At 39.8% G+C, this 15,496-nt stretch overlaps 1 non-coding gene across 1 annotated transcript; it reads right to left on the bottom strand.

Annotated features, from left to right (window-relative positions):
* Positions 1-8,740: 8,740 nt before the first annotated feature.
* LOC148564494 (small nucleolar RNA R71) lies at positions 8,741-8,847 on the bottom strand. The gene has a single exon (XR_015885015.1). It is a non-coding gene; the product is annotated as a small nucleolar RNA R71 (small nucleolar RNA).
* Between the last annotated feature and the right edge of the window lie 6,649 nt (positions 8,848-15,496).

Raw genomic sequence — 15,496 nt, forward strand, 5'->3', positions numbered from 1 at the left:
TTTAGCTTAAACCTCATGATTTAGTGTCAATTAAATGGTGGTTGATTGATTCAAGGAAACCATGCAATTCCACTTCAAATTACTTACTTACAATGCAAGAAAGTGCATAAAACCTAATGAAACAAGTGCAAAAATGTTTGAAAAACTATCATTTGATGACTTGTCATCACTCTTGGTGCTCCATTCTTAGTTGCTCCATGTTAGAACTCAAATCTCCTAAAGAGGTGTTGAGTTACTCCCAATAGTTACGTGGAGGAAAGTGCATCCCTTGAGGCATCTCAGGGATTTCATGATGAGGAATTTTCTCATGCTCTTGTTGAGGTCCATGAGTGGGCTCTCTTGTTTGCTCCATCCTCTTTTTAGTGATGGGCTTGTCCTTTTCGATGAGGATGTCTTCCTCTATGGCAACTCCAGCTGAATTGCATAGGTGATCAAAGTTGACTCTTCTAGTGAAAGGATGAGGATCTCCTCTCATGATTGGCAAGTTGAATGCCAACCTTACAGTTTCCGGACTGAAATTCAAGTATTTCCCCCGAACCATTGTGAGCCAATTCTTTGGGTTCGGGTTCACACTTTGATCATGGTTCTTAGTGATCTATGCATTAGCATAGAACTCTTGAACCATTAAGATCCTGACTAGTTGGATGGGGTTGGTGAGAGTTTCCCAACCTCTTCTTTGAATTTCACGTCGGATCTCCGGATATTCACTCTTTTTGAGCATGAAGGGGACCTCGGGGATCACCTTTTTCTTGGCCATAACTTCATAGAAGTGGTCTTAATGCACTTTTGAGATGAATCTCTCCATCTCCAATGACTCGAAGGTGGAAGTAATTTCCTTTCCTTTCCTCTTTCTAGAGGTTTCTCCGGCCTTAGGTGCCATTAATGGTTATGAAAAAATAAAAAGCAGAGCTTTTTCCACACCAAGCCTAAAAGGTTTGCTCGTCCTCGAGCAAAAGAAGAAAAAAATAAGGAGAAGAAGAAGAAATAGAGGAGATGGAGGGGAGGAGTGGATTCGGCCAAGGGGGTATGAGTATGTATGATATGTGAAATTGAAGGTAGTAAGGAGGGGTATTTATAGGGTAAAAGAGAGAGGGAATTCATGTATGAGGGGTTGGGTTTGGGAGGGAAATGGTTTGAATTTGAATGGTGACGTAGGTGGGTTTTATGATGGATGGATGTGAGTGGTGAAGATATTATAGGGAAGAGGGTAGGATTTGATAGGTGAATGGTGTTTGGGAAAGAGGTGTTGACGTGATTGGTTAAGGGTATTTGGGGAAGAGTGTAATGGAAAGGTGTGAAGAGGAGAGAAAGAGAGGTGGGGTAGGTAGGGATCCTGTGGGGTCCACAGATCCTGAGGTGTCAAGGAATTCTGCACCCTGCACCTTTTTGGCGTTTAAACGCCCTCTGTGTGCCATTTTTGGCGTTTAACGCCAACTCTGCTACCTTTTCTGGCGTTAAACGCCAGGCTGATGCCCCTTTCTGGCGTTTAACGCCCATTAGACACCCTTTTCTGGCGTTAAATGCCAGTCTGTCTGCCTATTCTGGCGTTTAACGCCAGCCTTCAGCCAGACACCCTTTTCTGGCATTTAACGCTAGTCTGCCTACCAATTCTGGCGTTTAACGCCCAAAAAACTGCCAGGCTGGGCACTAAACGCCCATTCTGCTATCCTTACTGGCGTTTAAACGCCAGTAAGCCTGTCCTCTAGGGTGTGCTGTTTTTGATGCTATTTTTGATTTCACTTTAATTCTGCAGTTGTTTTTATGACTTCACATGATCATCTACCTAAAGAAAACATAAAATAACAATGGAAAACAAATAAATATAATTAAATAACATTGGGTTGCCTCCCAATAAGTGCTTCTTTAATGTCCATAGCTTGACAGTGAGCTCTTAGAGAGCTTCACAGAGATTTAGAGCATAATGGTGGCCTCCCAACACTAAACTTAGAAGTTGAGTGTAAAAGCTCTGTTTGACTCTGTATTGATAGAAGCTTTTCATGCTTCCTCTCCATGGTTGCAGAAGAAGATCCTTGAGCCTTAAACACAAGGTAGTCCTCATTCAATTGAAGGACTAACTCTCCTCTGTCCACATCAATAACAGCTTTTGCTGTGGCTAGGAATGGTCTTCCAAGGATAATGGATTCATCCTCATCCTTCCCAGTGTCTAGGATTTTGAAATCAGCAGGGATGTACAGGCCTTCAACCTTTACTAAGACATTCTCTACAAGTCCATAAGCCTGTTTCCTTGATTTGTCTGCCAGTTCTAGTGAGAATTTAGTAGCTTGTACCTCAAAGATCCCTAGTTTCTCCATTACAGAGAGTGGCATGAGGTTTATTCCTGATCCCAGATCACACAGAGCCTTCTCAGAGGTCATGGTGCCTATGGTACAGGGTATTAAGAACTTTTCGGGATCCGATTTCTTCTGAGGTAATTTCAGTTGAACCAAAGCATTCAGTTCATTGATGAGCAATGGACGTTCATCCTCCCAAGTCTCATTACCAAATAACTTGGCATTCAGCTTCATGATTGCTCCTAGATACTGAACAACTTGCTCTTCAACAATGTCTTCATCCTCTTCAGAGAAAGAATACTCATCAGAGCTCATGAATAGCAACAGTAAGTGCATTAGAATCTCTATGGTCTCTGTATGAGCCTCAGATTCCTTTGGTTCCTCATTAGGGAACTCCTTAGTGGTCAGTAGACGTCCATTGAGGTCTTCTTCACTGGAAATCACTGTCTTTCCCTCCTCTATAGGTTCGGCCATGTTGGACGTGTTGATGGCCTTGCACTCTCTCTTTGGATTCTCTTCTATATTGCTTGGGAGAGTACTTGGAGGGAGTTCGGTAACTCTTTTACTCAGCTGACCTACTTGTGCCTCCAAATTTCTAATGGAGGACCTTGTTTCAGTCATGAAACTGAGAGTGGTCTTAGATAGATCAGAGACTATGGTTGCTAAGTCAGAGAGGCTCTGCTTAGAATTCTCTGTCTGTTGCTGAGAAGATGATGGAAAAGGCTTGCTATTGCCAAACCTATTTCTCCCACCATTATTATTATTGAAGCCTTGTTGAGGCCTCTGTTGATCCTTCCATGAGAAATTAGGATGATTCCTCCATAAAGGATTGTAAGTGTTTCCATAGAATTCTCCCATGTAATTCACTTCTTCCATTCCAGGATTCTCAAGATCATAAGCTTCCTCTTCAGAGGAAGCTTCTTTAGTACTGCCGGATGCAGCTTGCATTCCAGTTAGACTTTGAGAAATCATATTGACTTGCTGAGTCAATATTTTATTCTGAGCCAATATGGCATTCAGAGTATTAATCTCAAAAACTCCTTTCTTCTGAGTCATCCCATTATTCACAGGATTTCTTTCAGAAGTGTACATGAACTGGTTATTTGCAACTATTTCAATGAGATCCACCAACAGAGTGGTCCAATGACATCTTGAACAATTCAGACAGACCATCATAGAATATACATAAGATGCTCCATTCTGAAAGCTTGTCAGAAGGACACCATCTAACCAATTGCTTGTATCTTTCCCAAGCATCATAGAGGGATTCATCTTCCTTCTGTTTGAAGGTTTGGACTTCCACTCTAAGCTTACTCAACTTTTGAGGTGGAAAGATATTGGCCAAGAAAACATTGACCAGTTTTTCCCAAGAGTTCAGGCTTTCTTTAGGTTGTGAGTCCAACCATGTCCTAGCTCTGTCTCTTACAGCAAAGGGAAAAAGCATAAGTTTGTAGACCTCGGAATTAACCCCATTGGTCTTAACAGTGTCACAGATTTGCAAGAATTCAGCTAAAAATTGATGAGGATCTTCCAATGGAAGTCCATGAAACTTGCAATTCTGCTGCATTAGAGAAACTAATTGAGGCTTAAGCTCAAAGTTGTTTGCTCCAATTGCAGGAATTGAGATGCTTCTTCCATAGAAGTAAGAAGTTGGTGCAGTAAATTCACCAAGCATCTTCTTTGCATCTCCACCATTGTTATTGGGTTCGGCCATGTCTTCTTCTTTTTCGAAAATATCTGTAAGGTCCTCTCCAGAGTGTTGTACTTTAGCTTCTCTTAGCTTCCTCTTTAGAGTCCTTTTAGGTTCAGGATTAGCTTCAACAAGAATGTCTTTATCCTTGTTCCTGCTCATATGAAAAAGAAGAGAACAGAAAAAGAAGAGGAATCCTCTATGTCACAGTATAGAGATTCCTTTATGTGAGTAAAAGAAGAGAAGAATAGAAGAATGAGGTAGAGAGAAAATAAAGAGAATTCGAACACAGAGAGAGGGAGGGGGTTCGAATTTTAAGAAGAAGAGAAGTGTTAGTAATTAAATAAAATAAATAGAAAGAGATGAGAGAGAGAAGAAATTCAAATTTTAATTATAAGAAAGAAAAATATTTTTGTTTTTATTTTAATTATAAGTTAGAATTCGAAATTTAAGAGAAAAAGTAAAATAAATTAGCATTTAAAACAATTAGTTAATTAAAAAGGAATTTTGAAAAAGTAGTTAGGGGTTTTCAAAAATTAGAAGTGGAAAAGTAGTTAGGTGGTTTTGAAAAAGATAAGAAATAGTAAACTTTTTTTTTTAAATCACACAAAAAGTCAAGTAGTTAATTGAAAAAGATTTGAAAATCAATTTTGAAAGGATAAGAAGTTAGAAAAAGATTTTGAAATTGAAATTTTAAAAAGATATGATTTGAAATTTATTTTGAAAAAGATTGAAAAGGGAATTAAATAGATTTGATTTTTGAAATTAAAGTTGATGACTTGACTAACAAGAAACTAAAAGATATGATTCTAGAATTTAAAGATTGAACCTTTCTTAATAGGCAAGCGACAACTTGAAATTTTTTTTTTATTCAAAACATTAATTGTTAGCAATAATTTCGAAAATATGAAACAAAAATAAAAAAATATTTTAAAAATTAATTTTGGAGAATTTTTGAAAAACTGAAAGAAAAATGAAAAAGATTTGATTTTGAAAAAGATTTGAAAAGATAGAATTTTTAATTTGAAATTTTGACTTGACTAACAAGAAACAACTAAAATTTAAAACTTTTGTCTAAATCAACCCAAAATTTCAAAATTTATGAGTAAAATAAGGGAAAGATATTATTTTTTATTTTTGAATTTTTAATAAGGAGAGAGAAAAACAACAAAATGACACAAGACATAAGAAAATTAAGATCAAAATAAATAATTATGCAAGAACACTTTTAATGTCAAGATGAACACCAAGAACACTTTGAAGATCATGATGAACATTAAGAACATATTTTTGAAAATTTTTAAGAAAAGAAACACATGCAAGACACCAAACTTAGAAATTTTTAATGTATAGACACTATAAATTCGAAAATGCATACGAAAAACAACAAAAAACACAAAATAAGAAAATGCAAAGATCAAATAAGGAAAATCATCAAGAACAACTTGAAGATTAATAAAGAACACAATGCATATATTTTTGAAAATTTTAAGAAAAGTTAAAACATGCAGTTGACACCAAACATAAAATTTGACACTAGACTCAAACAAGAAACATGATGCCAGGGCATTTTGGACAGTTTCACTGACCTTTTCTTTATGGTTTTAGGGTAGTTTCATGCACTTTCTTATAAAATAAGCAAGTTTTGGGTAAATAATCACTTACCTCTTGATTCAAGCAAACATTGTGAATTTTACATGATTTCATGAGAATTATGCATGAGTTAAATGACAAAATTGAATGATGCATGTCTCATAACTTGGATTAGAGCTTTAATGCACTTTATTGCTTGATTTCAGGACAAAGGAAGCAAGGAAGAACCACGTTAGTAGCCATGTTAGTCTAGCTAACGTGACCACCAACGTGGAATGGAGGCTAACTTGCAACGTTAAGAGAAAAGTGATCGCCATTAACGCCTTCGTGAGCCATCATAGCCCACATTAGTTGCCACGATAACTATGTTAACGTGGAAGCTAACGTGGAAGAAAAGTAGAACCCCAACGTTAGTGGTAAAAGTAAATGCCACTAACGTTCCAAAGTGGCAGCTGGCCACGTTAAGAGTCACGTTAACTCAGTTAACGTGAACTCTAACGTGGATGAGGAAGATCATGCCAACGTTAGTGACACTCATCTTTGTCACTAATGTTGGACTAAGCTCATATTGGCCACGTTAAGAGCCACGTTAACCTAGTTAACGTGGACTCTAACGTGGAGGGAGTAAGGAATCACCAACGTTAGTGACACTCACCTTTGTCACTAACGTTGGACTAAGCCACTTTGAGCCACGTTAGTTGCCACGTTAACTCAGTTAACGTGGAAGCTAACGTGAAGGAGAGAATGATGAGCCAACATTAGTGACACTCACCTTTGTCACTAATGTTGGGGATGGCTACCAATACCACGTTAGAGGCCACGTTAACGCAATTAACGGGAACTCTAACGTAGGAAAGGGGCATTTTGGAGCGTTAGTGACAAAGGTAAGTGTCACTAACGCTCTCGAGGCTAAAGTGTGCTCACGTTAAGAGCCACGTTAGTTATACTAACGTGAACTCTAACGTGAGAAAGGGGGGACTCTCAACGTTATTGAAAAAGGTAAACCCCAATAACGTGTGCGAAGGACCAAGAGGCAACGTTAGTGGTCACGTTGGTGCCACTAACGTTGAAGTTAACGTGGACCATTCTTGGGTTAGGAACGTTAGTGAAAAAGGTGATTGTCACTAACATTCTCGAACCCACACTTTCACTTAACGTTAACGCCACTAACGTCCTAAGCTAAAGTCCATGCCTACTTCACACTCTCTCTCTGCAAGTAAAGCTAAGCCCACTGAAGATGATAACTGCTTCAACTCAAGATCCAAAGGCCCATATCTAAGACTTGAAGAAGCAACTAGAAGATCAGAAGAATAGTATAAATAGGGAGAACTTTGAACTAGAGGGAAGCTTTTTGGCACTAATAGAATTACTCTCTGTATTTTTTACTTTTTCTGTAACTTCTAGTTTAACTTTTTAGAATGTATTCTCCATCTTTGTTTTCCATTCCCAGAGCTATGAACAACTAAACCCCTTTCATTGGGTTAGGGAGCTCTGTTGTAATTTGATGGATCTATAATAGTTTTCATTATTCTTCTTCTTTCTTTTCTCTTGATTTTACTAGAAAGCTTTCAATCTTCACCCAATTGAGTAGTTATCTTGGAAAAGAAGCTATTCATACTTGGATCTCTTCGGAACCTTGGAAGTGGAATGAATAGATCATGCTAGAAATGCTTTCTCATGTTGGACCAAATTGGGGTTTGGATGGATATAGTGACATATAATCCTATCAACACTTTGATTTGGAAATACATATGGTGTAATCAGTGACCATACTTCATCTCTTCTCATGAGTAATTGGACCAAGGAATTGGCTATTGATCAAGATTTGAGAGATTGAATTACCAAGGAATTGGAATTCAATCATCTAAGATTGCCAAGGAGATCAATGAATGCATTGATTGAGGAAGAGATGTAAATGAACTTGATCCGGAGGATGCAACATCTCCTAAGCCAAATGAACTCCCCATTTCTGATCTTACCCATTCTCTTTAATTTCTGCCAATTACTTCTATGATCATCTTCCCCATTCCCCATTTAAGATTCTGCACTTTACTTTCCGTCATTTACATTCAGCTCTTTATTTCCAGCATTTCTACTTTCTACAATTTACTTTCCCGCTATTTAATTTCCTGCAATTCTCAATTCAATTTTTGCTTAGCTCAACTAGAACATTCCTCCAATTAAAGTTGATTGACCAATCAATCCCTGTGGGATTCGACCTCACTCTATTGTGAGTTTTTACTTGACGAAAATTCGGTATACTTGCCGAGGGAAATTGTTAAGAGACAAGTTTTTGTGCATCAAGTTTATGGCGCCGTTGCCAGGGATTGATTTTGTATCTACAATGATTAAATTGGTGGATAACTAGATTCAGCATTTTTCTTGATTTAATTTCATTTGAGTAATTTACTTTCAGTTTTAGCTATTTTCTCCCTTTCCCCCTACCAGTTTTCTTAGTTGTTTACAATTTATTTCACTAACCCACTAACTGTTTGATATATTGCATCACTCACACTAACAGCAATTTTAACAGGAACACTTTTTGTATCTATTTCCTTGCTTGTGCCTTGTTGGTTGTATGACAGGGAGAAGAAGCGGGGCTTCAACTTCCTTTGATTCTGAACCTGAGAGGACCTTCCTTAGATTAAGGAGGGAAGCAAGAGGAAAACGAGTAGTTGGTGCGGAGGAAGAGGAGGAATACTTTGAACCAAACATGGATGAGAACATGGAGAACCATCATGAAGAAAAAGCTCACAACCATGGCAGAGAAGGTCCAGCAAATCATGCTGGGCAAGAGAGAAGAGTTCTAGGGTCCTACATCAATCCAAACCCAGCGAATTATGAAAGTAGCATCCAAAAAGCAACCATACATGCCAACAACTTTGAACTAAAGCCACAACTCATCACCCATGTTCAGAACAACTGTTCATTCGGAGGAGGTGTCCAAGAAGACCCCAATCAACATCTAACCATATTCTTGAGGATATGTGATACTGTGAAGTTTAATGGTGTTCATCCTGACACCTATAGACTGCTCCTATTTCCCTTCTCACTCAAGGACAAAGCAGCTAAGTGGCTGGAGTCTTTCCCGAAGGAGAGTTTAACAACCTGGGAAGATGTGGTGAACAAATTCTTGGCAAGATTCTACCCTCCTCAATGAATCAACAGGTTGAGAGCTGAGGTACAAACCTTCAGGCAGCAAGATGGTGAGACTCCATATGAAGCATGGGAGAGGTTTAAGGACCTGACAAGAAGATGCCCGCCAGATATGTTCAATGAATGGGTGCAGTTGCACATTTTCTATGAAGGCCTTTCGTATGAATCAAAGAAGGTAGTAGACCACTCATCCGGGGGATCTCTAAACAAGAAGAAGACCATTGAAGAAGCCATAGATGTCATTGAGACTGTAGCAAAGAATGACTACTTCTATGCTTCTGAAAGAGGCAACACTAGAGGAGTGATAGAGCTGAACAACGTGGATGCACTGCTAGCTCAAAACAAGCTTATTACCAAGCAGTTGGCTGACCTTACCAAAAAGATGGAGATGAATCAAGTGGCAGCAATCACTACCTCAGCAGCAGCTCAAGAGGGAGTGAATGAAGAAGCAGAGGGTGATCAGGAACAAGCCAACTACATTGGAAATTCACCTAGGCAGCACCATGACCCATACTCCAAAACATATAATCCCGATTGGAGGAACCACCCAAACTTCGGGTGGGGAAACCAACAGGATCAAGGCCAAGGTCAGAGACGCCACAACCCCAACAACAATGCAGCTCACCAACACTCCACACAGAGGTCATATTAACACCCACCTAACAAAACTTCTCAACATCCATAACAAAGTCAAAATGGCCCTTCTCATCCTTCTAATCTCAACTCTCCATCATCTGAAGATAGACTCTCAAGGATTGAAACCCTACTTGAGGGCATATGTAAGGAAATCCAAGATAACAAGTTGTTCAAGGAGGAGGTGCGAGCCAATATCAAGAACCAGGGAGACACCATCAAGAGGCTGGAGTTTCAAGTGGGATACCTTTCTGAGAAGATCCCCAAACCTATTGATAGCTTCCCAAGTGACACAGAGAAAAATCCGAGAGGTGAAGCAAAGAAGGTCAAATGGGAAGATTGCAAGATGGTTACTATAAGTGATAAGGAGACTGAGGAAGAGCCGAACAAACCATTAGAACAACCTGAAGATACATCAGCAGGAAAGCAGGAAGAGAATCATCAAGAAACCACAATCACACAGAAGGAGCTGCTGAGACTCTATGCACCCTTTCCCCAAATACTCAATGGTGGTGTAGAGAAGAGAATATACTCAAGGTTTCTTGACATGTTTGCATCTCTCCATGTAAACATACCATTCATCAAGGCCCTCCAACAAATGCCCTCATACATTAAGTATATAAAGGAACTGCTAACCAGGAAAAGCTCACTCAAGGGAGGACAAACAATAGTGATGAATAAGGAGTGCAGTGCTCTCATTCAAACAGAGTTGCCTACAAAAAGGAAGGACCCAGAAAGTTTTCACATCCCCTGTGCCATAGGAGAAACGCTGATTGATAAGGGACTCTGTGACCTCAGAGCAAGCATCAACTTAATGTCTCTATCTCTAATGAAGAAGCTGCAAATCAATGAGCTAATGCCCACAGACGTAGTAATCAGGCTGGTTGACAAAACTCAAAACCAAGTAGTGGGAGTGGTTGAAAATGTGTTGGTGAAAGTAGGAAACTATTTCCTCCCCACAGATTTTGTCATATTGGAATTGGAAGAAAGTCCCATCCACCCAATCATATTGGGAAGACCATTCCTAGCTACAGCTAGAGCACTCATAGATGTGGAGCGAGGAGAGCTAATACTAAGGATACATGATGAACAACTAGCATTCAATGTCTTCAAAACCTCACAAGAAGCAGACTAGGAAAACAAGGAACCAAGGGAAAATCACAACAAAGCACTGGTGGAAGAAACAAGCACTGAAGCACAAAACGTACACCTGGAAATCCCCTTGGTTGATAAGCAAAACAACCAGAAGGTGTCTTAGCTAAAGGAAACTCAAGTGGAGCCAAAACCACCAGAATCATATGAGACCAGCAACAAAATCTCCCTAGGAAAAGAGACCACAAAGAGCAGTATAGCAGCAAAAGAAACAAAGAAAAAGGCACCAAGGAGATGGAGGAACAAGAAGATCCCTACAGAAGGTTTCTCTCCAGGGGATAAAGTGATCTCAGCTTACTTCCCAGATATCCCACCTCATCTCCCCACCATCCCATCTCAGCTACCCAAGGTTTTCACCATCAACAAAGTTCTCTCCCTAGAACATGTAGAGATCCTTGATGAAGCCAATGGATATAGGTTTACTGCAAGAGGAGAAGATCTGAAGCACTACCAACCACCCTGACAAAAGGCAGAACGTCAAGCTAGTGACGCTAAAGAAGCGCTTCATGGGAGGCAACCCATGTTTTACACACTTTTAAAATAGCTAATAAAACAAGTTTCATGAAATTCAAATCAACTTTGACATATCCTTGAATGCAACATATAGTGAAGAACAAGTTTGGTGTTCAAGGCACACTAAGAGAACATGAATGTAACTCATAGCATGTCACTCTTAGCACCTTGAACAAATCTTCTTACACCACAGTGCCACAAACTAAGTTTGGTGTCACCAATGTTGCATATATGGACATTTAGTTGGTTAGTTGGTTTGCACTCAGGAATAACAATTAGTAACTAGAAACAAAAAAAATTTAGAGAGTAGCTACTCTTTTTCTTTTTTTTTTTTATTTTTGCCGCCACTTTCCACAATTTTATTAATCATATTTCTTTTATTTTGTAGGAGAATTGATGGGATAATTGAAGGAGGATTCGGCCACCACAAAAAGAGAGGACTATACACGTGTCTTCAAGGGGATTGCATTGGGAATTGTTGCCATGCAACATGGGAAGAAGAACAAGCTTGGAAACTGAACCAACCCCATCATAAAGTTGATAATCCTTGTGCTCATCCATTGCTAAACCCCATCCGTCCATCACACAACCACCCCATCAATCCACACCTTTCATTCACCCATCACTTTCCTATATAAGTGATTCCTAGTCTGTACCCCCTTCACATTCCAATTCCCATTCTTTATACTTTACACCTTCGGAACCCAAATCCCTTCATCTCACCATATCCTAACCCAACCGAATTCCACCATTTATCCACAACCCCTCAACACTTTCACATATTAACTCTTACTCATGGCATCATCGAGCTCCAAGAGGCAAAAGAGAAAGGAACCGGTTGAGGGCAGCTATTTTGATGAAGGAAAATTCAAAACTGCATTCCATGAGCTTGAATTTGAACAGATAAAGCTTAAAAAGATACTGCCTGAGTTAACATTCCAGTTCAACGAGGATGAATGCCCACAGATTCGAGAGAAGACCGAACAAAGGGGTTGGCAAAGGCTCACAAACCCAGAAGCAAAGAAAATGCAAACCTCATCAAAGAATTCTATGCAAATATAGTCAGAGAAGACAAAACTAAGGCCCCCACCTTCAAAAGTTATGTGAGAGGAACAGAGGTGGACTTCAGCCCCAATGCCATAACGAGGGTTCTTCAGCTGAAATCGCCACATTTTGACGAGCCCAGTTATCATGTAAGAATAAGTAATGGCCCCAACAATGATGAACTTGAAGAAATTATGAATGATATGTGTGTTATAGGATCTGACTGGGAAAGGTATTTGGATAGAAGACCTCGGTTCATCAGGAGAGGAGACCTCATCCTGGAAGCCAAGGGATGATTTGAGCTCGTGAGGAGATCTATCCTCCCAACTGCAAACAATTTGGAGGTTAACACTACTCGAGCTAATATGGTACATTGCTTAATAAAGGGTGGAGGCATCAATGTGCACGAGATTATAGCTGAGGGGATTCAAGAGTCAGCCGAGAAGAATGATCTAGGTGCTAGACTTTGGTACCCCAGCATCATCCTTAGGCTGTGCACGAAAGCCAAGGTACTCTTTGAGGACAGCAATCCAAGTTGGGTGAACCCTGGAAGGTCAGTCACGCTACAGCGAATAACTTATTTGGCACCCACCCAACAACAAAGAAGACCTCAAATAGGGAAAAAAGCAGCATAAGAGGGGCCTCACCGAGAAGAATCTCATCAAGAAGAATACCAGCAAGAAGAGTACTATGATCCAACCAACATCAACTTGAATCACATTCACGGAGCCATTGAGGAGCTAGCGAGGAGTTATATGGAGGGACAAGAACAACAACTGCACATTCAAGCCCAAAGGATGGATCGTCAAGAAGAACTGCTTTCTAATTGGATGAATCAACAAAGGGAGTGGCAGAAACAGCAAATGGAACACTACTCCCAGCTCACTCAAGCCATCAATCAAGTGACTGAAAGGCAAGAGCGTCAAGACAAACGCCTTCAAGAACTCAACCAACGATAGCTAGCTCAGACGAAGGCATTCAATGAGTTCAGCATACGGAATGAAGGACGGCAACTACATAGGGAGGATTTCAACATAAACACTCAAGCCAAGTTGAACTATATGTCTAGTCATATGCATAATCTGCACTTTGCAATCCCTAGGTATGATGAATTCCAAAAAGAGCTAACAGAACAAGAGGAAAGGAAGGTGAAACAGTAGAAGAAAATATTAAAAAAGAAGATGGAAGATGCTGGCTTCTGAAAAAAGTTGATTGGAAAAGGAAAGGGAGGTGGGAGTTCAAGCACTCAAGAAAAACACAAAGAGGACAAATAAGAGGGAGAGCATGAGCACCCCCATGAGTAAAAGGTGGTGGAGTTCCCTCATTATCTCATCTTTTTCAAGTTTTAAATAAGAAAAATCATGTATGAGATAGAACATGCTTCCATAGTAGCTTAGGAATTTTCAATTCTGTCTTTAGTATTTTCATTGCTTAGGTCATATGTGTGCTGGTCCAAGTTACCTATCTTCATCTGCATCTTGCTTATTGTATGTTTGTCCTTTTAAGCTAAATAAAAAGAGATGTTATGAAAGACCAGAGTGGAGTTCAATTTGTGGAGTAAGTCCTTAAATTTGTGGTGTAGTAATCACTTAGCTAAGTTGGTTCACCAACAAGGTGAGAAGGCAACTATCTGTCCTGAATCATATGCTTAAAACACACCCCATGAGACTAATAAGATCCCAATAAGAAAAAAGAAAAGAACACTAAGAGTTGAAAAAGAAAGAAATGTGATAAAGAATAAGGCTAGGCACCAAGGGCTTGAACCTTGAGGGATGTGTCTGTGGTGCTCTTGTACCAAGGATCTGCTTCGATGAATAAGTTCTTAGGAGTGCTTCATCACTTGGTAACTTGGGTTAACTAACCCGGGATTATCAACTGAAAATCCACTATCAAGAGCAACCTTGCTACAGAACATTTAGTAACCAAAAGAGGTGCTGGACACCAAGACCTCAAGGAAAGAAAATAACAAACCATGTGCCTGTGGTGTGCATGTATGCGGGAGAGAGACTTGAGGGAGTAAGTCCTTAGGGGTGTTTCAACACCTAGCACCTTGAACTAACTGGTTCGGGAGTGTTGGCTGAAAACTTATCTTAAAGAGTCGCCCTCTCACAGAACACTTAGCCTAAGGATGCAATATACCTTGGAAAGACAAAGGGATCAATAAATAACAGTCTCAAAGGGTGCCATCAAGTGAGTATTCCAAGGCATGATAAAGGTCTGAAAGCCAGTAAAGGAATGAACCTAAGTTGCTATGCATGAAACCCCATAAAACCAAGGACATGACTTCCACAAGAATGATTCATTCATCTTGTCATTTCATTCATTATTCTCTTGTTCCAGTACTTGCTTAGGGACAAGTAAGCTTTAAGTTTGGTGTTGTGATGCCAGGGCATTTTGGCCAGTTTCACTGACTTTTTCTTTATGGTTTTAGGTAGTTTCATGCACTTTCTTAGGAAATAAGCATGTTTTGGGAAAATAATCACTTACCTCTTGATTCAAGCAAACATTGTGAATTTTACATGATTTCATGAGAATTATGCATGAATTAAATGACAAAATTGAATGATGCATGTCTCATAACTTGGATCAGAGCTTTGATGCACTTTATTGCTTGATTTCAGGACAAAGGAAGCAAGGAAGAACCACGTTAGTAGCCACGTTAGTCTAGCTAACGTGACCACTAACGTGGAATGGAGGATAACTTGCAACGTTAAGAGAAAAGTGACCGCCATTAACGCCTTCGTGAGCCATCATAGCCCACGTTAGTTGCCACGATAACTATGTTAACGTGGAAGCTAACGTGGAAGAGAAGTAGAACTCCAACGTTAGTGGTAAAAGTAAGTGCCACTAACGTTCCAAAGTGGCAGCTGGCCACATTAAGAGTCACGTTAACTCAGTTAACATGAACTCTAATGTGGATGAGGAAGATCATGCTAATGTTAGTGACATTCACCTTTGTCACTAACGTTAGACTAAGCTCATATTGGCCATGTTAAGAGCCACGTTAACCTAGTTAACGTGGACTCTAACGTGGAAGGAGCAAGGAATCACCAACGTTAGTGACACTCACCTTTGTCACTAACGTTGGACTAAGCCACTTTGAGCCACGTTAGTTGCCACGTTAACTCAGTTAACGTGGAGGAGAGAATAATGAGCCAACGTTAGTGACACTCACCTTTGTCACTAACGTTGGAGATGGCTACCAATACCACGTTAGAGGCCACGTTAATGCAATTAACGCGAACTCTAACGTAGGAAAGGGGCGTTTTGGAGCGTTCGTGACAAAGGTAAGTGTCACTAACGCTCTCGAGGCTAAAGTGTCCTCACGTTAAGAGCCACGTTAGTTATACTGACGTGAAGTCTAACGTGAGAAAGGGGGGACTCTCAACGTTATTGAAAAAGGTAAACCCCAATAACGTGTGCG

Source organism: Arachis ipaensis, chromosome B5 (genome assembly GCF_059453495.1).
Source record: "Arachis ipaensis isolate K30076 ecotype BB chromosome B5, ASM5945349v1, whole genome shotgun sequence".
Classification (NCBI taxonomy): domain Eukaryota; kingdom Viridiplantae; phylum Streptophyta; class Magnoliopsida; order Fabales; family Fabaceae; genus Arachis; species Arachis ipaensis.